This window comes from Crotalus tigris, unplaced genomic scaffold (genome assembly GCF_016545835.1).
Source record: "Crotalus tigris isolate CLP2741 ecotype Arizona unplaced genomic scaffold, ASM1654583v1 scf7180000017551.9496454, whole genome shotgun sequence".
Taxonomy (NCBI): Eukaryota; Metazoa; Chordata; class Lepidosauria; order Squamata; family Viperidae; genus Crotalus; species Crotalus tigris.
The window spans coordinates 6431693-6446767 of NW_024096469.1; the positions used below are offsets into that span (position 1 = coordinate 6431693).

At 37.8% G+C, this 15075-nt stretch overlaps 3 long non-coding RNA genes across 4 annotated transcripts in view; 1 reads left to right on the plus strand and 2 right to left on the minus strand.

Moving 5' to 3' along the window:
* The window catches only part of LOC120308952, a 46007-nt gene that overhangs the window by 11135 nt on the left and 19797 nt on the right, over window positions 1-15075 (plus strand). The window contains exon 3 of one of the 2 annotated variants that reach the window (XR_005556968.1): window positions 2394-2540. The exons of the other annotated variant lie outside the window; for it this stretch is intronic. This is a non-coding gene — a long non-coding RNA (uncharacterized LOC120308952). Of the gene's footprint in view, window positions 1-2393; window positions 2541-15075 lie in introns of those variants that run through there. 2 annotated transcript variants of the gene reach the window in all.
* LOC120308964 lies at window positions 58-2520 on the minus strand. The gene is made up of 2 exons (XR_005556971.1): window positions 2389-2520; window positions 58-1365 (listed from the first exon to the last, which is right to left on the minus strand). It is a non-coding gene; the product is annotated as an uncharacterized LOC120308964 (long non-coding RNA).
* Window positions 2625-14198, minus strand: LOC120308940. The gene is made up of 3 exons (XR_005556963.1): window positions 13278-14198; window positions 11629-11720; window positions 2625-2782 (listed from the first exon to the last, which is right to left on the minus strand). It is a non-coding gene; the product is annotated as an uncharacterized LOC120308940 (long non-coding RNA).

Genomic DNA, 15075 nt, shown 5'->3' on the forward strand with positions numbered 1-15075 from the left:
AATAAATAAATAAAATAGAAACAAAGCTATGTTTAAAAATGGCAGCACAGCAGCATGTTTAGCCAAAATATTTTAATCAGGATGTATTTAACCAGACATAATGGCTTATATGTAATGCTAAGCCATAATGGGTAGATTTATATATCATGCAAGCCAGAAACAAACATCTCATTGACATTTTATTTATTTTATTAAAATTTTATGCCACCCTATAAGGTGACTCTGGATTAAGTATGATAAAATCCATGGAGTGCATTTTTCTGGACTCTGCCTTTCATTCCAGTTTAAGATTGAACTACTCAAATATTTTCCCAGTCATACTGAGAAAAATTATGTCAGCTATCTCTCACGTGTCAGAAGTCCTAAAGTCACCTAATCCAGTACAAAACTCTGCTACTTAGCAATATGGATTGCTTGTGAGAAGGTCACCGTTACAATACAGCAATGAGCATCTGCAGCAGTATCCTTGCTCACATTTGAAAAATCACTGAATGTTTTATTATGTATCAGATTTTATTTATTATATTTGACTTCTGGTCACTTACTAATAAAGTTCTGATCAGATTTATGTGAAATAGGAAGTTGAAATTGATAATGTATTGCTGTTCTAAAAAAGTCAAACACAGTTTCAGTTATAGATCTTGAAAAACTAAGTGGATGGACATTATTTTTTTTTTTAGGTAATACAAATAGAGTTTAAATTATTATTTTTTAAATGAAATACTCTTTATCTAAAAACTATGATTTTCATTTCAAATATACTAATCATACAATAAAAGCTCTCTAGAAAGGAAGGGAAAATGTGTCTGTTGGAATTCTTTCCACCTTGTAATAATAGGTCAGCTCCAAATCTGCTATCTAGAAAGAAGGAATAGCATCTAGAACAGAGCAACCACCAGCATTTCAAGCTGCTGCCCAACTGCTTCGATGCATTGGGACAATTTCCCAGTTCATAACTGGACTCAGCCCATTTTCGGTACTAGATGTTTGTTTTATAAGCTTCTCTCACATCAGACCACATCCCACTTTGTTCTGTTTTAGGAAATTCTTCTGGTGACAGATAGGCTGAAATACCCTGAGCCCTTGATATAATTTATTCCTAACAATTGACATATATTTATTTATCATATTTATACAATACTGTATCACAATACTGAATTAATTATGTTATATTCACACACATTTGCCTATTAAACAGACACTCTTCATGTTTTTCATCTCATGGAAATGATTCTGTGCAGTACAACTGCCCATTCCTAAAGGCTTCTGCTTCTTTGACTGACTCATATATACATGGACTGATAAACATATTGTTATTCTTTCTTTATGTGGTAGTGAAGTTGAGTCGAGGGTTACAAGGGTTAGCTGAAATAGAAAGAACACAACAAAAGTAGTCAAAGGCAGAAGCAAAAGTTGAATTGATATTACTTTCCCTTTACATTCTATCATAGCTTGTTTTGCCATAGATCATGAGTACGGTATTTATACTTACTAAATTAATTATAAAAAGTGTTATCTTAAAACATAATTGCTGACCTCCAATCTGGCATCTTTAGCCACTGGTCAAGGCTGGCTGAGGCTGCTGGAAGATTCGACCCTCAAGTGTGCTAAGCTACATGTTACTTGCTCTGTTAAATATGACTATGTTGAATTGCACATTAGCAATATTTAATGATCAGAATCGCATTATTGTTTAATACATGTAAATAACTTGCATGGCAACCTTGATTCTTGGTGATTAAAATGTTATTTGAATTATTTAAATCATTTTCATACTAATAAATACAATATTTTAGGCGAAGAACAACTATAAATATTGGATGAGAAAAAAGACAGTCCAAAGAATGCTTAGGAAAACAACCTGAAAGTTGAATCCTAGAGACATTAAATTTTAAAATATGATGATATATGTGAGATGGGGGAGAGAAGAATTGGCAAGAGAAAGGGGTCTTCAGATTTCAATATTTAATGGATAAGATAAGAGCAATGTTTGTTTTTCTGCTCCATGTGGGATATTTTAATTCAAATAAAATAAGTTAGTAAATACTGTGACCAGCCAGTACAATAATTGTTTCGTATTTGAGAGATAAATAACTAACTACACCAAATGATAAATATACCATTCTTATACCGATATTATTTTCTCTCTTGTAACAGCTCTCTTCCTGATAGTATAATATCCTAGGAGGTGAAGTGGGGGAGGTTATATTTTTCTCCCGTTTACTTAAAGGACCAGTTGTTTTTAAGCTTTATGTAGCAATAATATTGTATGAGCAGAAAGGCTCTTTCCTTTCCCTTCCTTTACTCTCTTTTTATTCTGTCCAACTCTCCACAATCTTTTCCTCTCTCATGTCTTCCTAATTAATGCCCAGTTAATCCTTTGCTTACTTCAGGAGAATACAAGTGTTGTACCATTTCATCACGTCAACATCATATCCAGTATTTGAGAGGCTGACACAAAGAGGAAGGGATCCACTTATTTTCCAAAGCACCAGAGGGCAGGACAAGAAACAATGGATAGAAACCAATCATGGAGAGAAGCAACCTGGAATTAAGGAGAAACTCCCTAACAGTGAGGACAATTAACCAGTGGAACAGCTTGCCTCCAGAAGTTGTGGGTGCTTCATCACTGGAGGTTTTTAAGAAGAGACTGGACAGCCACCTGTCTGAAATGGTATAGAGTCTCCTGCTTGAGCAGGGGATTGGACTAGAAGACCTCCAAGGTCCCTTCCTACTCTATTCTGATTGAAGGTAGAATGCTACATTAAGTCCACATCCGCATCTATAAAAGAAGAGAAATAAAGAATTATTACTTATTTATTATTTATTTATTTATGAGAGACTTATATACCGCTTTAAGTGCAAGCACTCTCTAAGCGGTGTACACCAGTAAGCAATGTACATATATGTATTTACATTGCCCCCAACAATCTGGGTCCTCATTTTACCTACCTCGGAAGGATGGAAGGCTGAGTCAACCTTGAGCCGGTGAGATTTGAACCGCTGACCTGCTGAACACAGTCAGCTAAAGTGGCCTGCAGTACTGCACTCTAACTGCTGCGCCACCTCGGCTCATTATCACTTTTATTACATGAAGTTTATGTTCATTTTTTCCTCTTTCCAGGTTACTTGCTTATTTCTATAAATGTTGATCTAAGGCAATTCTCCCACTGACTTGAATTCTAAGAGGCCTTTTTGTGAAAGGTATGTTGCCCTGAGAAGTAAAGTTATGCGGCACTAAATGTTTTAAAAAATTCCTCCAGAAGACAGATGGAACCGTGATGGGACAGATGTAGATGTGTCTATATGCATGTCTGTCTTTTGTAAAAAAAATAATAGTAATAATAATGCCAAGCCAACAGAGAGAAGGAACTGTATAGTGTGACATACTTTTGTGAGCAAAATGCACCTGCTGTCTTTGTGCAAAGCATACAAGTTTCTGGGGCAAATATCTTAGGTTGTTCCCTACTGCCTTATGCCTAATGATACCAGCTTTTATTATCCAATTTAGTGCCTGTCCTCACACTAAATTCTCCATGTCTCCTGTAACCACACAGAGAGGCCGCCCTATTGCTCCTTATCAAACATCTCCCTTCTAACTTGTCTTTGCTGATCTAAATCCTGACTGTGGTCCAGCAGTTGGTGAAGGAAAAGTACTGCTTATACCACAGGTGATTAGTATCTTTCACTTGTTTCTTTGAGCACTGCAAGAGCCCACCTGCTGTCTCTTGTCATATCAGATTCACATCACTGGTAAAGTTTTGCCAACTATAATCCAGCCACCCACTGTGTAACCAGTCAGTTAACCCTTTGTGTTTCAGAAAGAACAATACAGCAGCATTGCTGGTATCACTACTATAATTAGAAATTTGACTGTATTCCAGGCCTCCCTGGTGTCCAAGACATAATAAGTGACTGCATTTAATATTTATTTATTTCATTTATTACAAGGATCTGCATGCTGCCTACATATTGGACTCTAGGTGGCTTAAATATTAAAATAATAAAAATATAATACATGTAGTAAAATCACAAATACAACCAAATCCTCCCTCACTATAGTCAGCTATTGAGGATCCCTCATCCCAAAGGACTCTTTATACCTCCCTATTTCTATCCGCCCCACTTTCTAAACACCAGAACTCAGAGGGGAAGATTATTCCATATTGAGGTGGCTAGTATTGAGAAAGCCATTTATAGGCTCCTGTTCCTTTGACTTCTCAGCAGGTGGATTCTTAGAGCACCCTTCCCAGTTAGAATGTGCTGCTCAGCCAGATTACCCCTGAAACAGGAAGCCCTGGAGGTAACAAGGGCCCAAGCTATGAAGAGTTTTATAGGTAAATGCCACAGCCATGAATTAGGCCCCAAACCTTACTGACAACCAGTACAGCTCCCATGATGTAGGTGTTTTTTATTAAACTGGTATCAATTAATAGGCAGGAACCTGCATTTTATGCCATTTGTAACTTCCAGGTCATCTTCAATGGCACTCTCATGTAGACGAAATTACAGTAGAGATAGTCCTTGACTTAAGACCATAGTTGGGACTAAAACTTCCCTCATTAAGCAATGTGGTTGTTAAGTGAGTCATCATATAACTGCTCAATTTTGCAACTTTTTCCCCCCACAGTCTTTAGGTGAATCCAGCTTCCCCCATTGACTTTGCTTGCCAGAAGTGGGTTGAGAAGGTGGTGATCATGTGACCCCAGGATGCTGCAACCATTGTAAATACATGTTTGTTGTCAAACCTCCAAATTGTGATCATTCATCAGAGCCACATTTAAAGGGGTTAAAACAAGCCTCTGCGGCCTTCCATGGGGAGCCCAAGGGGGCAAGCAGTTGTGAGGTTGATTGGTGTCATGAGAGCCCTCCCTTTGCCAACTAATTTGTAACAGAGTTTATTTCTTGCCTCCTAAAAGTTTTCAAAAATTTTAAAACTTTTTAAAAACTTTTAATTCTATAATTTTAACTCTTTAACATTTTCATTTTTATATACTGTTTTTATATTTTGATTTTTTTTTTATTGTGCACCATCCAGAGTCCCTCTTTGAGGGAGATGGGCAGTTCAGAAATGTGAAAAAGAAAGAAAGAAAGAAAGAAAGAAAGGGAAGGAAAAGAAAGAAAGAAAGAAAGAAAGAGAAAAGGAAGAGAAAGAAAGAAAGAGGAAGGAAGGAAGGAAGGAAGGAAGGAAGGAAGGAAGGAAGGAAGGAAGGAAGGAAGGAAGGAAGGAAGGAAGGAAGGAAGGAAGGAGAGTGTGATGACTGGTTGTAAGTCACTTACTTTAGCATTGCCATAACTTCAAAAGGTCATTAAATGAAATGGCCATAAATCAAGGACTGCCTATAATCTGAGATGACAAAAGTATGAAGGTTCCTAGTCCAAAAAGAGTTGCATCGGGTAGATCAGCTAGAGTTGGCAAAAAGGATCTCCTAGTAATGGTTTTGCCATTCTGCTACACCAAGAATTGTGAATCCAGGAGAACACTCAGACTGCAATGGCACCCCTTCAACAGCATGAAACATCCATGGATTCAGAAAGCCTCTGCACCATCAGCAACCCTGTCTTGCTAGGATTAAGTCTGTTTCACTCCATCCACTTATAGCCTCTAGAAATTCCCAAAAAATTTGCACATCATCTCCTGCTTGGCCTGTCATGCAGATGTAAAGCTGGGTACCATCTGCATATTAATGACAACTAAACCAAACTGACAGATGACCTCACCCAGCAACTTCATGGAAATATTGGAAAGAAGGCCAAGATCTGCACTGACATACCCTCTCCTCTATAATACCAACTGGAAAGAAACACTCAGAACAGAGAGACCCTTTGTAAAACAATGCCCCCAGTCAACAAAACCTGTGGCTGACCAAAAAGGATATAATGAGGGATGGTACTGAATGCCAATGAGAGAGCCAGGAGGAGCACAGCATGTCCATTGTCAGCCCTGCAAGGTAGACCACATCAGGAAACATAGACACTACAAGAATTCCAGGAAAGCTACTTTACTGTGTAGGCTATAATAACAGAATCTTGAAAGCCCATCAGAGTTTCTGCCTTCTTATACTAAACACAGTCAAGGTGGAGTTATTTTAATTCCCCCCCCCCATGTTTCCTACTTTCCTGAATTTTTATTTTTCCTTTCTTAACAGATCATGCACTTGTCCATCAACATTATATCTTACCTTTCTTTTTGCCATCTTCTCTCTCACCATCTATAATTCTTCTCTGCTCCATATGCAGAAAGACCCAAGCAAGTCACGATAGGAAATGTCTACGGATTTCTTTTCTGCTGCCCTTATTTGCAGATGGGCCTGGCAACTCCCCAAGCCGTGCCTGACCACAAAGAGTCAGTTCCCCCTTGTTTCTTGTTGCACAGCAACTGGCACTGGCAAGTCTAACCTTGCAGAAAACAATGAGTCTCCTTCATTCTAAGGTTTATTGTTTATTGATAATGGTGGCAGGTGACAAGAATGTAGCTTTATGCCGAATTTCAGGTGGAACTGGTGTACAAGGTACGAAACATGAAAACCTATTTTTCTTTCCCACAATCTCTCCAATTACTGAATAGCCCTTCCAATAAATAAGCTATTCCAGAAGTCTCCTCCTATGTTTAGAATCCAGAATAAGTTCTATGTCATAATTATACTTCTCATCAAAACCGAGGTTAGTGACAGGGTAAGCAGAGAGTTTGAATATGATGTGCATGGTGGTTCTTTATCAAAACAGGAGCAACCAATGGAAACCTGGAAGATTCTTCACTGAAGTAAACAATTGTAAATGAAAAGCCACTGATTGTGTAACTGGGAAGGGGCCAGTAAACATGGAATCCTGCTTTTGTGATAGTATGTGGGAATGACCTTGGGAGGGAGAACTGCAGGTTAACCAGCATGCAAAATGTATCTCAGCCCACAGAAGGAGCAGAGAAGCATTTCAGAAGGGACCCTTCCTAGTTTTATAGGGAGTAAAAGGAGAAGAGGGGGGAAATATTTTCAGACTTTGAAGATTCTATTAATGTAACCTTACAATAAAAATAGAGCCAGTACTCCTGCTTTTGCTTCTTGTCTGGACTACCTCACTGGGCTAACACTAGGCAATTCAGTAGGTCTTTCACCCACCCAGACTCCTCAAGCTTCTATTCTTCCAAGGCTCCTGAACTTTTGCTCTCCATATTTTTCTACTCCAGAGCACTATGGTTCCATACTTCCCTCTGCCTCCTATGCAGAGGAAGAGCTGTTTACCTAAACCACAGGTTCCTTTTTCTTTTGTCTAATATTGGTCCCCCAAACTCAACCTCGGTCATCTCTTGATAAACAGAGCCATTCCTTTCCTGATGTTAGTTCTGTTACTTCTCAATGTAATAGCAGTCATGGCTTTCCCACTATGGCACCCACCAGAGCTTTTCAAAGATGACAATCTCTCCCCATTCCATCTTGCTCACTGTTTCTCTACTCATGCCACTAACCACCAGCTCCCATCCAACTCAGTTCTAATTTTCCCCCAGCCAGTCACTACCTATCCAACTAGAATATGCCTCAGTCTTTCAGCCTTCTGCAAATCAGGTCTTCCATATTATTCCTGTCACCATTCCCAGTTCTTAATCTCTCTCCTCCATTATCTCACTATGACCATTTCCAGCTTTCTCTCAATCTGACCTAGTCTACTTATCCCTTCTTCTATTTCCATATATTTCCTCTGTAAGCTCTCCCAACAACCATTTTCCAATCATCCATCTCAGAGTTCCTTCTCTGTTCTGCTTTGGAAAGCTCCTTTATCTCCCACAATTCACCGCACCCTGGGAATCATGACCAGCCTGTCAAATTCTCCAAGTTATATCTTCACCTGCACTTCATTTTCTTCTGGTCAGAGACAGGTCTTCAGCAGTATCACCCTCGGGGAGGAAGGGTCTTTAAGATATTACAATATCAAGACTAGTGTTAGCCATGAGTTATGCCACTATGATAGTTTAAAAAGGGAAGAAAGGGCTTCCGGTTTTGCACAGTAATGCAGCAGCTGAGGGATCGCGGGATTGCCTGCTAAGGGACCCTAAATGGGCCTGAAGTTGCCCTGTCCCATAGAGGCAACAAAGAAGGAAGGAAGTCCTGCCAATTGCGGAGAGACAGCGGTCGATCCAATTGGTCCAGGAAAAGCCCTCCAGAAACCAGCAGGAGAAAGGCTAGCTTAACTTCAGAGTCTAATCCATGCTAGTTTAAAATTGGTAGAATCTGTTAAGATTTTCCTTTTAAATCATGAAAATAGAAGTAAACAATTGTTTATTACTGACTGGTGCTGACATCTAGTGGTGGATAAAAATATACAACAGCAGTTGCTTTATTACAGGGATTGGCAAAGCCCAGGAAAAGATAACTTGTTTTGGGTGACCTTCAATGCCTTAATAACAGAGAACAGCTGTAACAAAAAAGAAAGAAAACATTTTGGGCTATCTACAAAGTGAGAATTATAAACTCTTAAAAAAAAGAATTGGCCTTTCTGGATTACAAATACCAACTCAACTGTGACTCTAAAGCTTTCTGCGGAGAAAGGAAAACCCTGATTTTTAGCTATCATGGAAAACCAGAGATCTGCAGAAAGAATATACCAAGAAAAAACAATTACTTTCCAGAAGGAGATCTGTGCTATATTGCAACTAATCCAAACAACAATGATCTCAAACCACAAGGAAATTAAAAATAACTTTGAAAATATAAATGAACACATCTCCAATTTAACTTTACAGCACAAAAATTCTCAGAAAATAAAAACAGAGAGTGAGCAAAAAAACCAAACAATTGAATATGAGGCAGAGGAGAGAGATTTCAAGATGGAACTTAACAATAGAAGAAAGTATTACTTAAGCCAGATGGAAAAAAACTTACAGGAAATACTGGACATGGAAAAGATAACCTATACTCTAAGATTACAAAATAAGTTTGAGGATAAGAAAAAAGATTTGACAAAATGGATTCTGCCAGGAGAACTATGAGAACTTGAGAGAAAAAGATGATAAATAAAATCGAGAAAGAAAGAAAGAAAGGAAAAGATTCTCAATGAATACAAAGCGGCGAAACCTTTCTATAAAAACATCTTACCTGTTTTGCCTTTTGTACCTCCAACAATATTTTTAAGATTATCGAAAGATTCTTTGATTCAGTGAAGCATATTGATCAGGAAAGATGTTTGCCCCCCCCCAAAAAAAGGCTAAAGTGAGAATTAAAAAATTAGATGGTGGGATTTACTAGAGGGAATATTTAAAAATTAAACATCTGTTTGAATATGGTTAAACAAATAGAAAGATTTTGCATATAAATGAAGATTAGTTTAAGATAGATGAATCCCTCAAGTAACATAGTATTTATTCTTTCTTTTTTCCTTTTTGTTTTGTTTTTTGACGTGAGAAATATAAAAATGTTGGGATGGTTTATATAAAAGAAATTTTTCCTCTTGAGTTTTTTTCTCCTTTTTTTAAGATATGAGAAATGTAAAAGTGTTGGGATGGCTTGTATGATAAAGAAGACTTAAATACTTAAGTGTAACTAATGTCAAGAAAATCTTAACCAGTAAGAATGCTTTGAATATTGTGGGAAAAACAAATTTAAATAAGAATTCAGTAAACAGGATCCATGACGAGGCAATCAAGATGATCAATTAGAAAAGAAGCTTTATATTGATGTGGTTATTATTTGCAGAAGCATGAGAAAAATGTCTATATTTAATTGTCATTTATTCAAATAATAAGAACTGTATTAATTTAAGATTAGCAAAAGAGAATATTATTGGAAGAAGAGAAAATCAAACAAAGCTATTATATGGACTATAGAATTATAGAAATAAATTGTTATTGATTGTTTTTTAAATACTACCCAGACAACACGCTGTTTACCAAATATTAAGGTGATTATGTTAAAAATCAATAAAACATATTTTAAAAAAATAAAAAGGGAAAAGAGAGAGAGAGAGAGAGAAAGACAGGCAGGCAGGCAGGCAGGCATGTATACATGGTTTCAGAATTATATAAATAAAGTATAGCTGAGAATAAAGAAGCATAGCAATCCTTTCAGCAAGTTCAAAATTGAAATGTATTTTGTATCTCAGTAAGCAATCAATTATTTCATGTTTATTGTACATACAACTATTTTATAGCCATAACTTTATTGTCCAAAGAATTCAAGGTATATTGCCTTACTCGCCCCATTTTATTATCACAACAACCTTGTGAAATAAATTGAGAGACTGTGGTACAGTATGACCCTGTGAGCTTTATAGTAGAGTGAAGATTTGGATGGGGTCTAGTTAATTATACTTCAGGGCTAAAGGACCTGTGGCACTGAAGATGCTGTTGAATTATATTTCCAGCATCCCTCATCACTGCCAGAACTGACTGGGGAACAGCATCTGGAGAACCACCGATTCCAACCCACTCCTAGTCCATTAGCAAGTACTGTTGACAAACTGTAGCTGGCAATACTTCTTTTCTCTGAATATTTTTTGTGAGAAAATTAAACAAGCGAGTATAGTATGTTTTGTAAGTTGTGCTGATTCCTTCTCAAATCATCTAGAGTTCATTTCTTATAACGTAGAAAATGGGAAAAGGTACAATATCTAAATACTGAGTTCCTTAAGTAGCCAAAAAGATAATACCTAAAATCTATTTGTGCAAATGCAAAACAGAACTCATTTTGCAGCTCAATATTACAAATCAAGAAGTACATCACTGTTAGCCAGAACATAGTGGAGGAAAAACTTCCAGTCACTGTGAAGAGATTGTGAAAGATTGCTAGGCAACCCCATGCTGCCATGCAAAAAAAAAAAAAGTCCTACCCTGAACATAATTTTCATATTATGTTTTATTTTACTTATTATTTATTTATTTAGAAAAAATGTTTCTGTACTTGGGCTGTTCAAAAGTCATGTGTCAAACAAGTAAAGCGTTTAAAAGCAACTAATCAGCAACCAATTTGAACAATTTATATAATAAATTCTCCAAAGGGGCTGACTTTGGTATATCCTGTGCATATATGTGCACATGTTCATGCACGACTTAACCATGTGAGACCTTTAGGAAAAATATGGATTTGGAAAAATAGCCATGAATAGAGTTAGATCATAAAGACAGCTTTTGTGCAGAATTAAGGCTCCACAAAGGGATGCTCAGTTGTAATCATAATATTAAAGTTTCATATTTCGCAGATTTATCCTTAATTTAGAGGAAAATTATTTGCAATGAAAATGGAGATGAGGGAGGGATTTCCAGAATGTGTAAAAAAGAAACACCTCCCACTGAGTTCTAAAGTTGAGTCTGTACCCTTGGTTGCCACAGTTCTGAAAAAAGCTGGAAGTGGGAGAATGATCACAAGGTACGCTGTGCTTCTAAAGGAGGAACAGCCTGGTGTGGGATGATTTAGTACTGATAACAATTTGGAGTTCAGATTGTAGCAAAAATGAAATTCAGATCCTGCGACATAAAAACAATATCAGCTCACACAGGAATCATAGGCCCCAGTTCTGAGCATTCAGTGTCTCCAACCCACAATATTTCCAGGTAAATACAATGAAATCAGAAAAAGTCGTTAAGAACCTGAGAAAGCAACCGTAGATTAATGATTAAGCACTATTATATATTCATATGCTCACCAGATCTTTAAAATGCTCATCATTCCTGCTTCTTCCTCCGCCAGTTACAAAACCCAACAGCTTAAAAATTAGTTTGAAAAGATAATCCTGGCCTGCAACAAGGAAGAAGTGATTTACAACCTTAGCAAAATGTTACTGCTGTTATTTTGGGGTGTAGGGCTTTCTCTATTTTGAAAGGCAAAGGAGGAAATTTTTGAACTCTGCCTCGAGTGAGTTCAAAATACCACTTTGCTAACTGAATTAGAGGAGTGGCACTATACGAAAGAATACATTTGCATGATGGCTGTGACCTTTGGTTGGAGAATGAAATAGAAAAATCTCTGATTTCCTCCTATGTGTGAATGCTCCATCCTGATCCAAGGCTAGGAGAAGTTGCTATAATTACTTCAGTTCCACAATGTCACATACCATGTAATATTGAGATGCATCTCTGGCCTTTTGCCTTTACCATAAGCTGACAGCGCTCCCCGTTGACTTTTCTTAGAGCTACACCACTGGGGCTAAGGGCTGAACATTAATCCTATTCATCTTATTAGCATTTCAGAAAACACAGGATCCCTCCTCCCTCCTTCCCTCCCTCCCTCCCTCCTTCTCTTTCTCTAAAGGCAGAGGTAAAAGGGGAGGACACAGCTTTCTATTCATCTGTGACTTTACTCACTGATGCGAATAAAAGGATATATTCGTTTCGATATGCAGATTACATAGAGTAAGGCAACAGGAATGTTGGCAATTACCTTCAACATATGAACAGTATATAGATCTGCATGGAGATTGTTCATTTGTGTTTATGTGTCTGTTGGTGTGTGCTTATACACGCACACAAACTTGCCTATGAGTCAGTTTTTGGCTTGTGGCAACTGCTTGAACTAGTCTCTGCAGTTTTCTTGGCAAGGTTTTTTTGGAAGTGGTATGCCATTGTCTCCTTCCTGGGGCTGAGGGAGAGTGACTGGCCCAAGATCACCCAAATGCTTTTGTTCCTAAGGCAGCACGATCAGAGCTCAGGGTCTCCCGGGTTCTAGCCTGAAGCTTAAATCGCTACAGTATATCAAACTGGCTCATCTGCGGCTTTCAAATGTGTGCAACGCAGTGCCCATAGTGTCAATAAACAAGGAGAAGTGCCAAGGGAGGTGGTTGTGCTCACCACCATCAAGGTGAGCACCACCCCTTCCCTTGGCACCTCTCCTTGTTTCTTTCCTGAGTCTTTTTAAAATATTCTTTTTAATAAAAAGAATGTTCAGTATAAAATAAAGCATCAGCTTCCCCTATCAATTTTATGAGAGTCCTTTCCCATATAAGTCCCATATGCCTTTTTAAAAAATAAAGACAGCAGATGGCTATAGCCAAGCATTTCATTTGGAAGTGCAACCACAAGCACAAAAGAAACAAAGATAAGCAGTGGTGACGGGCAATTTTCTGGAGGACTCGACAGAGAAGCAACCTTCACTCTTTTATGTTCTGATAAGTGGGTGTTTTGTGACTGGCTATATCCCCTGGGCCAGCCACGCTGGAAAGATGCCTTTGGCAGGATCTCAAATTTCCAGATTTGTCCACTAGTCCAAAAAGCTTTCCTATTTCCTGTTATCATTTGTAGCTTTGAGCTATATCAGAAGCATACAGGGCAGGGATACTAAGCTCCTCTTTTGCCTTACCATTTTCTTCTTGCTCCTGCCTCTTTTACAATTTTAGGAAATCTTCAAAATTCCATATGAGAGATGATGATACAGAGTCGGTCATGTCCAACCCTTGGTGATTTTATGGGCCAGGTCTCCACATCTTCTGATCTTGCATTGCTTCTTTGAGTTTTTTTCTGTGCTTTGGCTGGTGTGAGCTTTGATGGCATCTGGCCATTGTGCTGTTTGGATGCCCAGTTTCCTTTTACTGCTAACTTTTCCCACCATAATTGCTTTCTCCAGTGAATATCAGAAAAAAAGAGCAAAATTGGAGAAAGTTATAAAGTATGATTGTGCCTAATTTCACAAGCTCTTTTTGTATTAAAATCAGACATCTATGCCTTTAAAATTGCGCATGAACAGGGAGAACACAGGAAAGGAGATCTCATCACAAGAAGCTTGGCCTTAAATTCTGGCATTTTTAAAAACTAATTTAGGTAGAATTACATATGTAATTACCAGAAAATCTTATTAAAAGTTGCAATAGCTTAGAAAGCCAAAATCTCAAGGTAAGCTACCATTTGCCTATAACAAGATTATATATTTTAATACCCGCACACATTTTTAAAATATGTTCAAAAATGTTTCATTATTGGGTCTTTTGATTGTTTTAGAACTTCTGTTGGTTATTCATTCATTCTTGTGAAGAGTTCAACATATTTATCTTCCATATTTTTTATTTTCAGGTGTATGGGCATCGACTTACAAGCATTTTGATTTGTGCAATGAAAATGCACAGTTCTCAGGTGAAATGTAAGCTTTGTTTTGTAACAAGTTGGAGAAAGAAAAAATGAGATATGACATTATCCCATCTTATTGGGTAAGAGTATGCAACCTCAGGGCATAGAGGTTTAGAATCACAAATTTTGTAACATAGCTACACATCGAAGACAAGCATGACTAATAAGAATCTTATATTACAAACTAAAACAATTAAATATAGTCACATTGGCCAATAGAAATGTCTACAATTGAAAAATATGTTGCAGATATGAGCGTATTTTACCTACCATTTTGGAATAAATAAGCAATGCTGTCCTTCAAATCCTGAGAACAGAAAATGACAGATGTATCTCTGATCTTTCATCTGTTATGGACAGATGAGCAGAAACTAATTAAAAAAAAGCATGATGGTTTTTATATTAGCAAATGCGGAGATTAAATTTGGATGAGCAAAGAGAAAAGGCCAATTAAAGCCAAATGGCGTATTCCACTTAAGTGCTGGCAGGAAAGGAGACGTGTGTGTGTGTGTGTGTGTGTGTGTGTGTGTGTGTGTGTGTGTGTGTGTGTGTTTCTAGCCTGGTGCCTTACCCACTACACCAAACTAGCTTTTGCAGATATGCACTAAAAATATAAGATGTGAAGCAGCCCTCAAGTAGTTTCCAGGAATCGTAAATAAGCCTCTCATCAAAGTGTATGAAACAGAGGCATAGAATCAAGGTCACGCGCGGTATTAGTACTGCTTTATAAAACCCTAGTAAGACCACACCTGGAATACTGCAGCCAATTTTGGTCACCTTATCTCAATAAGATGTTGTGAATTTGGAAAAAGTTCAGAGAAGAGCAACTAAGATGATCAAAGGCCTGGAGACTAAAACATACGAAGAACGGCTGCAGGACTTGGGTTTCGCTAGTCCAGGGGTGTCAAACTCACAATGTCACGTGATGTGTCACAACGTATCACAACTTTTTTTCCATTGCCAGCAATACAATAGGTGCAGTTTCACCATGACGCAGCCGGCCCGTGGGCTGGCAGTTTGACCCCCCTGGGCTAGTC